The 14,484-nt window shown below is 38.0% G+C and overlaps 1 protein-coding gene across 3 annotated transcripts in view; it reads right to left on the bottom strand.

The window, feature by feature from the left end:
• The window catches only part of LOC120226116 (immunity-related GTPase family M protein 1-like), a 33,480-nt gene extending 19,244 nt beyond the window's left edge, over nt 1–14,236 (bottom strand). For 2 of the 3 annotated variants that reach the window (XM_039224317.1, XM_039224319.1), the window contains exon 1: nt 14,062–14,236. The gene's annotated coding sequence lies outside the window, so the exon portion shown is untranslated. Of the gene's footprint in view, nt 1–12,569; nt 12,645–14,061 lie in introns of all 3 variants that reach the window. The other variant, XM_039224318.1, reaches the window with a different exon arrangement.
• Between the last annotated feature and the right edge of the window lie 248 nt (nt 14,237–14,484).

Below are 14,484 nucleotides of genomic sequence, written 5' to 3'. Positions count from 1 at the left end.
AAAAAAAAAAAAACAAAAACAAACAAACAAAAAAAAACAGTATGGTATTGGCATACCAAAAACACATACACCTATGGAATATTATAGAGTACCCAGAAATAAACTCAAGTCAATTTATGACAAAGGATGCAAAACTATACAAAAGGTAAAGACAGTCTCTTTAATAAATGTGATGGGTAAACAGAACAAACTTCTTTAAAATATAACCTACTGAGGATGAAAAGGGCTGGGGACAATGTTCACCAGCTTTAGCATCTTCCTTTGTTGTGTTTCCTAAGTGAAATATGTGTTCAGCAGCTACACAGGATATATATGACATTATATACATACACACAATATAAAGAAAGATATAAATATAAATACTTGTGAACTCAACGTCCAAATTAAGAGCTAGAATGTTTCTTGTATCATTGAATATTCCCACAAGGTTCACCTCATATCCTATCTCCCTACATCTCTTCTCAGATATCCAGCTTCTTTGAATTTTGTGTTTAACTTTTTTTTTTTTTTTGCTTTCTTTGGTTTTTACCATAGATGTGTGTTTTGTCAGATACTATACCATTTAGTTTTGTTTGTTGGGGTGCTTTGGAAAAATGGAATTATTTTGTGTGCCATCTTCTGCAAGTTGTTTTTCATTTAAAATTGTTTCTATCACACATGTTTTCCGTTTTGTGAAGATAGCACATATTATCTACCCAATCACTGTCAACAAAAATTTAAGTTTGAAGTTCTTTACAGTTGTTTCTTGTTAACACATTTCAGCTCTAAATGTTTTGCACATGTTTCTGGTACATCTGTGTAGAATCTTCTCCAGAAGTAGGTGTGGAATTTCTGGGTTATAACATATGGATTCTTACACATTGCACCAAAAGAAGAGAATGCATTGCTTACCAAGGAGGCTCAATTTTCCCATCAGTGAGATATTTTCTATATTTTTATTATTATTGGACAGTTGAGGAGGATCTGCCTACTTTTGTATCTCAAATGTAGAGTATACTCATAATTTGGTGGCTCTGACCACCCAATTCTGTCTTGAGGACTTTACATGATGTCAGACCACATTTGCATCTGAAGTAGCTTCCTGAGTCATGTCCTTTAATCTCTGCAGGGGCTGTTGGCTCATCCCCCTGCTGGGGTTCTTCGACACACCCACACCATTCTCTAGTACAACTGTAACACTACACAAAGAATACTGCTACTGAAACTTTTTTCAGACTTAGGGGGTTTGTTCTGAACTTAACTATAGATCTCCAAGTTCCTATGTTGAAATTCTAACCTCCATTATGACTGTATTTGTAAAATCTTCTTTAAGGAGGCAATGAAGGTTGACTGAGGTCAGATAAGTGGGGCCCTGATCCAATAGGACTGGTGTCCTTAGAAGAAGGGGAAGAGACACAAGGGATGCACACACACATAGCAGGAAGGTGACCATCTGCAAGTCAAGGAGAAAGGCTTCGGGAGAAACAATGCCTACTGGCCCATCGATATTAGACTTCCAGCCTCCAGAAGAGTGAGAGAATAAATTTCTGTTGTTTAAGTCCATGGTATTTAGTTATGGCAACTCTAGCAAACCAACCTCTTGACACTAAGAGCAATTTCTAGAATACAGTCTGGTTTTCAATAGGTTTTTATTCCAGTCCAGTGCCTCAGCTTGTCAATTTCAGTGGTAATATGCTATTAGTCAAATTTGAAGAGGGCTTCAAAAAACTAACTCCCTATTCCCTTGTCACTGAAGTCTTGAAAATTCTCATTCTCTTCCTGCTAGCACCATGGCCAGCCCTGGGGAGCTGCTTACTTGGGTGCATTGACCCAAGAGGAACCTGGCTGGTCTCCACCTGCCATCCCACAGAGTCTACCTTCATTCTTGCACCATCACCACACAACACAGATTGGGGTCCTGTGTGACAGAGCCAGAGTTGTTCTGAGACCCTGAAAATACTCTGAATGTTGAGGCCAGAGGGCTGGGTTCATGTCCCAGGCCTTCCCTGGGAACACTGAGAATGCAGACTTCTCTCACAATGGCTCCACTCACTGGATTTGACCAGAGAGATATTTTGTGTTCATGAACAGCAAAAGATACTTTCTGCCTTTTGTTTTATACCAACTTGGGAGGATCAAAAGGGAACTCCCCAAAATACATGACATTATCTCTTATTTAGGGCTATTTTCAAATTTAAGCACACAGTGAAAAATCTCAAGAAGTCAGATATAGGAAAATTAGTGTGTTATCTGAGAAGGAATTTAAATGACTCAAGAAGCCCATAAAAACAAACGTTGACACTGCTTCTAATATCATCAATTGGAGACTAAGAAATTCAGGCTGTCTGGTTGCAAGATGGGAGTTCTGGAGTAGAAATGTTTCCCATCTTGAGTAAGCTCTGGGTGGAACTTCCTTTGATACCACCACATTTGCCTTCATTTCAAAAACCAGCATTTGACTGTTATCCTCAGCATCTTCATATTAGAGAAAGTGGTGGCAGTGGAAATTTTTTCTGCCCTCAGAATTTTCAGTAGAAGAAGACAATAAATGTAGATAAAACATTTAGGATTAGACTGGGGCGCCTGGGTGGCTTAGTCGGTTAAGCGTCCGACTTTCGCTTAGGTCATGATCTCGCGGTTCGTGGGTTCGAGCCCCGCGTCGGGCTCTGTGCTGACTGTCAGCTCAGAGCCTGGAGCCTGTTTCAGTCTGTGACTCCCTCTCTCTCTGACCCTCCCCTGCTCATGCTGTCTCTCTCTCTCTCCTAGAAATAAATAAAAAACATTAAAAAAAAATTAAAAAAAAAAAAACATTTAGGATTAGATTACCAAAAGCAAACACTGCTGTGCAGGGGAGGAATGTGTCTCTGGTTAACACTGTACCAGGGCTAATATAAGGTGTAGTGTAGGGAATATGGTTAATGGTATTGTAGTAGTGGTGTATGGTGACAGTAGGTGACAGTAGGTAGCTATACTTGTGATGAGTGTAGCAGAATGCATAGTCGTAGACTCATTATGTTGTGTACATAAAGCTAATTTAACATTTTGTATCATTTATACTTTAATTCAAAAAAAAGAATATCCCAGAACTTCTAATTGAAGAGAAAAATGAGGGAAGACTTGACTGTGGTAATATGTGGAGTACAGATTAAGCCTGTCTCCTCCCCTGCTCTCCACACTTATCAATCCATTAATTAATGAAGGACCTAGAGGCCTCCTGGCTATCCCACAGCAGTTTCCTTTTACTCTCCTCTAGCACCAGACTGTGGCTCAGCTCCACAACTGACCAGGCAAGTCACATCACCATGGACCTCATTCCTCATGCATAAAACAAGGAACAAGAAAACTGAGTAATTCAAGGATTCCTTCTGTACCAATGTTTTTGGTTCTGTGGCTCTTGGAAGCACAAGAGGACAGTTTCCCTGCCCACCTAGATATAGACTTGCAGATGTACTAACAGCAGGTTGGACTCAGTCAAGGGCTTCAGCTGCCTTTAGGAGCCTAAGACTTTACAGTTGGAACATACAGAGCCTCAAGGATTTGACCTGAGATTTCCTCTCAAGTCTTGGATCCAGAGGCCTGCTTCACACAGAACACCTTCCTTCCTTAGATCAGCTCTAAGTGGACCAGGAACAATGACAACTGTCCTCTTCTGTTACAAGTAGTACCAAGACCCCCAATTCCTTTCTTCCTTCTTCGGTTGTCTCTAAAACTGCTGTGTGCATTTTATGCATGGTATTAGGTACTTTTACTATTACAAATGGATTCATTTTGGTCTGATTACCAGTCACCAGCACTAGTGCTTTCATCAATATAATTTCAGTTACAAGAGCTTTGTCTGCTCAGGCTGCCATAACAAAGTGCAACAGTATGAGTGTCTTAAACACCAGAAGTTGATTTTCTCACAGTTTTGGGGCTGGAAGTCCTAAATCAATGTGTTTTCAGGGTTGGTTTCTTCTGAGGCCTCTATCCTTGATTTGCAGAGAACCACATTATCTCTCTGTATATGTGATCTTTCCCTGTGTGCCTGCATGTCTGTATCCAGTTTTGTTCTTCTTGTAAGTAGTCATATTGGGTTAGGTACTGTCCTAAATGCCTCTTCTTAACTTCATTGCTTCTTTGAAGACTTTACTTCCAAACATAGTTATATTGTGAGGCATTGAGAGTTATATTGTGAAGCATTGGGGGTTAGGACTTCATCATAGGAATTGAGGGTGGGAGTTGGGGGCACACAAATCAACCTTGAATGGACTTCAAGTAACTACACCAGTCTGGAGCACTGAGGAACAAATGGGGCTGCTTTCTTGTCATCTTATAACTTTGTTTTCTTGGGTCAACCAAATCCCTTACCACTTAATCACCTGCTCCCAGCTTCCCTTATTGTCTTTTTGCTGTTTTCTTCCCTGGTGTGTCGTGTGTGTGTGTGTGTGTGTGTGTGTGTGTGTGTGTGGCTATTTATTTGGAAAACTTTGTACGTGTATATAAGAAAAGGCAGTCAAGGATCACAGCCTTAAGTTAAAGCCCCTAAGGGTGGTAGCTGCAACACTGGAGTAGCTCAGAGGTAACAGAGGCAAGTGAGGGAGCAGGAGGAAAACAAACCTCTAATTAGTCTCAAAGAGATAAAAATGACTGCACTATTTTCACACCTAAATCAATGTCTGGCACATAGCAGCCACTCAGTAAATAGTAACTGGTTGAAAATTGTATGCACGGAAGTAGGAGGCTGTAAATAAGGAAAATTCAAAGAACAAGAAAAACCTCTTGGAAGTATGAAATGTGAGAATTGGAGTGAAAAAATCCTCCTGAAGATAAAAATTAAGTTTAAAGCTCCTTGTGAGTGGTCTGAGGTGATCTCTGAAGATAGTTCACTAATCACTTACCCAGAAATCTCTACAAAATCTTGCACATCAAGAGGTTCAAATCTTCAGTTTTACTTAAAGAACACACATGAAACTGCTCAGGCCATCAAGTGTATGCATGTTAAAAAACTACCAAATGTCTGTAGGATGTCACTTTGCAGATGCAATTTGTGCCATTCTGTCACTACAGTGGTGGAGTTGGTAGGTGTGCGCAGGTCAAACGAGCATCTGGACACAAGGTCAGTGGCCCTTAAAGAGTGTTGAATTTTTACTCTACATGTTTACAAACGCAGAGAGTAATGCTGAACTTAATGTTTTAAATGTGTAATCTCTTGTCCTTGAGCACATCCAATGAACAAAGCCCCAGGATGAGGCATAGGTCTTATAGGCCTCATGGTCAGATCACCCGTACATAAGCTCTCCCTGTCACATTGAGATGATCCTTACTGAAATAAAGACCAGATTGTTCCTTGTTTTAAAAAAGCTTATTTATCGTGGCACTTGAGTGGCTCAGTTGGTTGAGCATCTGACTTCGGCTTAGGTCATGATCTTGTGCTTCATGAGATTGAGCTCAGCATTGGGCTCACTGCTGTCAGCCTGTCAACACTGACCCCATTTTAAATCCTGTGTCCCCCTCTCTCTGCCCCTCCCCTGTTCGTGCTTTCTCTTGAAATAAATTTAAAAGAATAAATAACGTTTATTTATTTATTTGAGAGAGAGAGAGACTGTGAGAGAGAGAGAGAGGGAGGAAGAAAATCCCAAAGAAGCTTCTGTGCTGACAACACAGAGCCTGATGCAGGGCTTGAACTCACAAACCATAAGATTGTTACCTGAGCTGAAACCAAGAATCAGAGGCTTAATCAACTGAGACATGCAGGTTCTCCCAAAATAGATTGTTCCTAAAGCACAAGGAGAGATTGCACAGAAGAGAAAGATGTCACCAAAGAAACTGAAGAAACAAAACTTATGGATGAGGAGTAAATTCTGCATAAATTAAATGCAAACGAAAGTAAAAAAAAGTAATAAACTTTAAAAATATGTCATTTTCTAGGCCTGCCAGGTCCAGACTGTGCCTTCAGAACATTTTGTTGCTAAATAAGATCACAGTGATAGGATAACTTCTCCCCACACCTCTGGTCACTTGAAGTGCAATTTTCCATACACCCTTCTATGCACTGACCCACTCCTTCCTCCTTCCATGGAAGATGTTTGGAGGGTGACAGCCATTGGTTCTAGTTTTCTATTTGGAGGAGTTTGAACTCTCTATTTGGAGGGACTTGAGTTCATAGGACTTTGAGTCTCTCTTCTTTCTCCTTCATCTAGACCAGCTGGAGGCAGGCTTTGAACTAAAGAAGACTCTTCTTTTTAAAAAAAAAAAAAAAATAATTAATTAACTTTTAAATTTACATCCAAGTTAGTTAGCATATAGTGCAACAATGATTTCAGGAGTAGATTCCTTAATGTCCCTTACCCATTGATCACATACCCCCCTCCCACAACCCTTCCAGCAACCCTCTGTTTGTTTTATATATTTAAGAGCCTCTCATGTTTTGTCCCCTTCCCTGTTTTTAAATTATTTTTGCTTCCCTTCCCTTATGTCCATCTGTTTTGTATCTTAAAGTCCTCATATGAGTTAAGTCATATAATATTTGTCTTTCTCTCACTGACTAATTTCGCTTAGCATAATACCCTCTAGTTCATCCATGTAGTTGCAAATGGCAAGATTTCATTCTTTTTGATTGCTGAGTAATACTCCATTGTCTATGTATACCACATCTTCTTTATCTATAAATCCATAGATGGACATTTGGGCTCTTTCCGTACTTTGGCTATTGTTGGTCGTGCTGCTATAAACATTGGGATGCATGTGCCCCTTCGAAACAGCATACCTCTATCACTTGAATAAATACCTAGTAGTGCAGTTGCTGGGTCATAGGGTAGTTCTATTTTTAATTTTTTGAGGAACCTCCATACTGTTTTCCAGAGTGGCTACACCAGTTTTCATTCCTACCAGCAGTAGGAAATCCTCTTTCTCCACATCCTCCCAACATCTGTTTTTTCTTGTGTTCTTAATTTTAGCAATTTTGACAGGTGTAAGGTGGTATCTCACTGTTGTTTTGACTTGTATTTCCCTGATGATGAGTGATGTTGAACATTTTTTCATGTGTCTGTTAGCCATCTGGATGTCTTCTTTGGAGAAGTGCCTATTCATGTCTTTTACCCATTTCTTTACTAGATTATTTGTTTTTTGGGTGTCGAGTTTGATAAGTTTTTTATAGATTTTGGATACTAACCTTTTATCCTATATGTCATTTGCAGATATCTTCTCTCATTCCATCAGTTGCCTTTTAGATTTGCTGATTCTTTTCTTTGCTGTGTAGAAGGTTTTATCTTGATGAGGCCCCAATAGTTCATTTTTGCTTTTGTTTCCCTTCCCTCAAGAGACATGCTGAGAAAGAAGTTGCTGCAGCCAAGGTCAAAGGGATTTTTGCCTGCTTTCTCCTCTGTGATATTGATGGCTTCCTGTGTTACATTTAGATCTTTCATCCATTTTGAGCTTATTTTTGTGTATGGTGTAGGAAAGTGGTCCAGATTTATTTTTCTGCATGTTGCCGTCCAGTTCTCCCAGCACCACTTGCTGAAGAGACTGTTTTCGATTTGGATATTCTTTCCTGCTTTGTCAAAGATTAGTTGACCATACGTTTGTGTGTCCACTTCTGGGTTCTCTGTTCTGTTGCATTGATCTAAATGTCTGTCTTGTGCCAAAGAAGACTTTTCCAATTATAGACTGGGAGTCAACGGATAGCAAGTTGTTTTTAATTTTCTCATAAAATTAACATCTACAACCTAATCAGCATCTACAATTACTTCAATGACCTATTTTTGCAAAACAAACTACCCCAAAACTTGGTGTCTTAAAACTAGGAACAGTTCACTACATCTTAGAATTTCATGGGTCAGGAACTCAAATAAGGCTGAGCTGCTTCATTCAGCATCAATAACAGCCACAAGGTGTTTAGCTGCAAACACCTGGAATAGAAGGTCCAAGATATCATCACCTAATGTGTCTGGTTGTTTGGTCAGCATGACCAGAATGTTACATTTTGGACATCAAGTTATATTCCAAAGCTGTAGTAATCAAGACAGTACTGTACTGGCACAAAAATAGACACATGGATCAGTGGAACAGATTAGAAAACCCAGAAAGAAACCCACAATCTATGGCTGATTAATCTTTTCCAAAGCAGAAAGGAATATCCACTGGATAAAGACAGTCTTTTCAACAAATGTGGTTGGGAAAACTGGACAGCAATATGCAAAAGAATGAAATGAACCACTTTTTTACACCATCCCCAAAAATAAACTCAAAATAGATTAAAGGCTAAATCCATAAAATCCTAAAACCCTAAGTATCCTAGAAGAAAGTACAGGCAGTAAAGTCTCTGACATTGGCTGTAGCACATTTATCTATACATGTTTTATGAGGCAAAAGAAATAAAATAAAAAAAACTATTGAGACTACATAATAATAAAAACTTGTGCACAATGAAGGAAACTCTCAACAAAACTAAAAGCAGCCTACTCAATGGGAGGTGATACCAACAATTGACATTTCCAGTAAAGGATTAATATCAAAGGTACATAAAAAACTGATACAAACAATCCAATTAAAAAATAGGCAGAAGACATGAACAGACATTTCTCCAAAGAAGACATCCAGATGGCCAATAGACACAGGAAAGGATGCTCAATACCACTCATTACTAGGGAAATGCAACTCAAAACTACAATGAGATATCACCTCACACCTGTCAGAATGGCTAAAATCAAAAACACAAGAAAGAAGAAGTGTTTGTAAGGATGTGGAGAAAAGGGAACCCTCTTGCACTGTTGGCAGAAGTGCAAACTATTGCAGCTACAATGGAAGACAGTATGAGATTCCTCAAAAAGTTAAAAATAGAACTACCCCATGACCCAGTAATTAGACTACTGGGTATTTACCCCCCAAATACAAAAACACTAATTTAAGGGATACATGCACTCTGTTTCTAGCAGCATTATTTACAAGAGCCAAGTAATGGAGTCAGACCCAAGTGTCCATCACTAAATGAATGGGTAAAAAAGATGTGGTATATATATATATATACACATATATATATACACAATGGGATATTATTCAGACTAAAAGAAATTAAATCGTCATTTGCAATGATTTGGATGGAGCTGAAGAGTTTAATGCTAAGGGAAATAAGTCACTTAGTAAAAAACAAACAGCATATTATATTATTTCACTCATATGTGGAATCTAAGAAATGAAACAAATGAGAAATGGGAATAATAGAGAGAGAGAGAAAGAGAGAGAGGGAGAGACCAAGAAACAAACTCTTAACTATAGAGAACAAATGGACAGTTACCAGAGGGGAAGTGAGTGGGGGGAAAGGGGAACAAGTGATGGGGATTAAAGAGTACAAGTTAACAGGATGCACACTGATTCATGTATAGAATCACTATATTGTACACCTGAAACTAATATAACACTGTATGTTAACTATAATGGAATTAAAATAAAAAGCTTAAAAATAAAAAATAAGGGGCACCTGGGTGGCTCAGTCGGTTAGGCATTCTACTGCAGCTCAAGTCATGATTTCAGGGCTTGTGAGTTCCAGCCCTGGATTGGGCTCTGTGCTGACAGCTTCAGCTTTGGAGCCTGCTTCATGTTCTTTGTCTCCCTCTCTCTCTCACCTTTCCCCACTCATGCTCTGTCTCTCTCTGTCTCTCAAAGATGAATAAACATTAAACACTTTTAAAAATAAATAAAAATAAAAATAGCTTAGGTTTTAAAAATCCAAGTAAAAATCATTAGATTGACTTTGATGTCTTATGACCATTGATTATTCATGGGTAGTCTAAGCCTAACTGTTTAAGAACAATGAAAATTAAATAGATGTAAGTTAATTTTTAGATATAAATTAAATTTTTTAAAAATTTAGGTAAACTTTTAAATCATTTCTGAAATATGTTTGATAAATTAAAACCTTAAAACTTTGTTGAGTTAGATTAAATAATGATTTAAATTAGATTCATTAACTGTCTAGATCATATCCAAAAAAATAATGAAACATTAATTATTAAACATAGATGCCTCTAATTTTGGCTTCCTTATTAGTGAAAAACTAAATATTAATGTAAATCTGACAGTAAAATTTTTTGGCACACTGTGTAGAAAGATTGTACTATAAATAAAGCACATGCTTCTAGAAGTTATAAAGTGTATTTATAAATTTACCAATCTAAGGAACACTGGTTTAACACACAGTTAACTCATGCTTACTACTTAGTTTTCACTAGATATTAAATTTTCTAAAGGTTAAGAACTCTAATTAATGTGTGTGGTTAAAGCTACTAATTTTTTTTTTTAAAGGAAACATCTCAGTGAAAGAAAAGTAGGATATGTGCTTTTGGTAAAAAAAGAAATGAATATGGACTAGAGAAACACTTTTATTTGAAGTAAAGGAAAGTTGTAGAAAGCTTGTAAAAAGAAATTTTTGAAAAAGAATTTTATGCATGATCAGAACTAACAGTGGAGTGAATATATTTTAATACAAAAGTAAACTGGTACAAAATTAGCATTTGGTTTCCTATCTGTTAAAAGAAACATTGTTTCTTTTATTTAAAACACTTGATCTACCTTTGGTAATAGGTTGAGAAAGTTTTCTTACCATTTAAATGGCCTTAGAAAACAAAGATCTTCTGTTTTATGTTATATTTGTATAGGCATATAAATGTTCTATAAATTGTGTGAAATTCCTTGAAATTTAATATGTTCTAAAGTTATCAGTTATAATTACTCTCTTATATTCTGAAATTGCTGTCATCAAAACAGGCTCACACTAAAAGGACTGAACCACAGTAACAGGAAAATACCCCTGCTGATTTACATACAAAGGCAGACAACAAAAAATTTATAATAATTGTGGCACATGTGGATAAAACCCATTCTGCTGCCACAAAAATATCCCCTCACTGTGAGACTTTGCCATTCTGATGTCAGGGTAACATGGCAACGCTTGACTTCTAAATCAGAGAAAATAAGATGGGGATACAATGGCTATACATTGAACTATCAGGACTTTGGGTAATACAGGACAGCTCTTGATTTCTTCCTGACCTCCTGGTAAACCCCCTTTTTTGTTTGTTTTTTCATTATTCACCCACCATAGTATGCTTTTAAGATGACTCAAACTATGACTAGACATTCAAGGAGAGACTTGTATAAAATTGTGAAAACAGTCTACCAGCAATCTAACTTCTCAGGTCCATTATCCTGGAAAAATTATCTTTGCCCCCAGGAAACTCAGAGCTATTCCCAGTGGAATTTTGGTACACCTGCAGCTGCTCATTATTCAATTGCCACCTAGTGTGGGTTATCATTATGTTCCTCTTACTTTATGTGTGTGTGGTCTTTTTGTTTTTTTGTTTTTGTTTTTTGTTTTTTTTTTTAGTTAGTTGACTGATGCCTTCAGAGTGGCAAAGGAACTGTTAGAAAATGTGTTTCCCACTTGGAATACACCTTCCACAATCTCCCAGTGATTGAGATAGGCATTTTGGAGACAAATCTTATCAGCCTTACGAAAAATCTGCACACTTCTTGGAATCATCACAATACCTATCACACTCAAGCTTCAAAGAAGATTAAGAAAATTAATGAGATCCTCAAACTTAAAAATTTTAAACTAGCCCAAAATACTGAATGTCCCTGTCCTAAGATCAGTTTTGGCCTTGCTGACCGTTTGCAGTACTCTCTTTGGATAAATTAAACTCACCTCACATGACATAATCACTGGCAGACCATTGTCTCTTGGTACACAACTTTCTGTTGATTCCTTGTTGTCTCATGCTACTATGACCAACTATGACAAAGTCTCCAATGTTTTATGCTCAGTCCTATCATCAATAGGTTAAAGAAATCTTCCTAGGTCCCAATTCAAAGGATCCTGTTGGTCACAATCTAAAACCTGGTGACTGGGTATTCTAGAAATGTCATCAAAGGAATACAGCATTTGAACACTTATTGAAAGGAATCTTACCAAGTGCTCCCAACCACTGACATTGGTATAAAACTAGAAGGTGTTGATTCTTGGGTACACATCTCACAGCTAAAGAAAGCTTTACTTGACACCTGATCCTAAGAAGATGCTAGAGACCTCTAAGTCAAATTGATGAGGAAGATAGGTAGCTGACATTGAGGTAGACTACATGCCCATAAGACAATAGATCAAGTCTTCATACTTTAATTAAATTTGAAACCCTTTCTCCTTCTTTCTCTTTCCTTTATTATGACATAATCTTAGAAATATAATGCCCTCAGCTATACGTCCCAGACCTTTGCTATGAAGGGGAGTAAATGCCAACATTTAAAACAATCTTTTATTTTAGACTCAGTGGAAATCTAACTGTCCATAACTTTTCTCAAGCATAATAAGATATTTCATTGGTCAACTCCATTGGATTCACATCATTGAGTTTAAAAGATTAACCAGGCTCAGGAGTTGCTTCCTTTGGCAGGGCTATGTTTCCCTGGCCAAGAGTAAATGTACATGGCAATCTGATCCAAAATCTTTCTTTAAATCCTAATTATATTGCAGAATCCATTGCTAAGACAATAGCTACCCAAAAAAGATTCTTAGATCCTCTGGCCAAAGATTTTCTTGACAATAAATAGTCTTTACTTACCTTATAATGGAGCAACAGGTGTCTATACTGTGAACACCACCACCTACTGCATCTGGATTAACATTTCTGGGGAAGCTGAAACACAACTACATAAGATCACTGAGCAAGCCACTTGGCTTTAAAAGATTACTCCTTCAGTGAGGACTTTTTTTTTCTTTTTTTTACCTTACTTAAATTTTATTGTTTGGGTCATAGAACCATGGCTTTAGAATGCATTCTATCCATTAAAAATTATCCTGCTCATAAAAATCATAATAATCATAACACTGCATGTTCTCAAAAGTTTTGAATGTATGTTCACATAAAGTAAATAATGTCACTGTGACTGGACCATCATAAAAGAAAGATAGAGGATGGCTGATTAAAAAATTGTGACCCTGGGGCGCCTGGGCGGCTCAGTTGGTTAAGCGTCTGATTTCAGCTCAGGTCATGATCTCACGGTTCGTGGGTTCGAGCCCCACATTGGGCTCTGTGCTGACAGCCCAGATCCTGGAGCTGCTTCACATTCTGTGTCTCCCTTTCTCTCTGCCCCTCTCCTGCTCACGCTGTCTCTATCTCAAAAATAAATAAAACATTAAAAAAATTGTGAACCTGAAGTTATCAGCTGTGAATATCACAGAAATTAAGCAACAACATCATAACATGTGAAACCATGCAAAGGACCAACAAACTGTAAGAACCTCTGAGCAGTAGCTGAAAGTGACACCAATACCTTATATTTTGATAAAATCTCTAAGTTAAGCTGAAAGTCTGATCTCGTGGAAAAGAAGGGCCACAGGGCCATAGGAAGCCACATAAGTTAAGGCCTCAATTCAGTAAACTAAGACCTAATACGTAACCTAATTACAGTTTCATTCCCCCAGGAATATCTCCTTTAACCAGTCAACATAAGAATTTCCTGGTTAACACTGGGGATTTGCCAGTAGATCCTTTCTCTTCTCCTTAGGAGAGTGACTTTGACTAAAACAGTGGACTCCTGGCTAATGATTTCTTTCTTTTTCTCCTTCTCCCTTCCTTTAAAAACTCTTTCCTATGGTTCAGTGGAGCTCCTTTCTATTTGTTAGATAAGATGCTGTCTAATTCATGAATCATTAAACAAAGCAAGTCAGCTTTAACATTTTCAGTTGAATTTGAATCTGTTTTTAAACAGATAATAAGCATTGTCTCCCCAGGGAAAAGTATTACCATGAGATGAGGGGTGTCTGATGGCAGTAGCTCTTGGGAAAAGCCCCTATCCACTTACACCCCTAATATTCACATGATCCTTCTACAGTTCACAGGAATAACATTTGTTCTGCAAACACTCTCTAAAAATGTCCCAAATAGTTAAATTTTCTAAACGTCTCACAGCCATCAACCAGTCATCCTGCTCCTCAGTCTTTCAAGTCCACAGGATCCAAAACTGAGCATCCAGCCCCTACCACACTTGGACCTATAGGTCTGTAATTCTATTTTTAGACCCGCACTCAATCCAAAGTGATTTCTTGCTTACCAGCTTCTGAAAGAAAGGAGACTTGGTGTCAGCGTTGAGCTCTGAAAGTGTCCACTGGCAATGCAGGAAATGCTGAGTCTGAAGTGCTCACCCAGGAACACTCCTGTCCACAGATCGTCCTTGCACTGGAACAGGTCCTGTGTGCTGGTGTGGTCCCTGCAGAGATTAAAGAGCTGACTGTCACCCAAATGTCTAACGAGCTGGCAAAACAGAAATAATCTCTGTTCTCTGCCCCACCCTCACAGGATTCTGGCCAATAGAAAAGAAGCAGCTATCACATTGCAGAGTCCTGTTATTTCCAAGAACAGAAAGTGAAATCAAAGTTCTGAGGTCTCCTTTTCCGAGAAATACAGCTTTTGCCAGGAAGTGAAATTGAAAGGCACCATGGACACTGATTTTGTTTGCTTTTGGCATCATGAGTGA

This window comes from Hyaena hyaena, unplaced genomic scaffold, assembly GCF_003009895.1.
Source record: "Hyaena hyaena isolate Hyena2069 unplaced genomic scaffold, ASM300989v1 scaffold_1593, whole genome shotgun sequence".
NCBI classification, from domain to species: domain Eukaryota; kingdom Metazoa; phylum Chordata; class Mammalia; order Carnivora; family Hyaenidae; genus Hyaena; species Hyaena hyaena.
The sequence above is the reverse complement of the archived record's forward strand: the minus strand, read 5'-3'. Positions and strand labels throughout refer to the sequence as shown.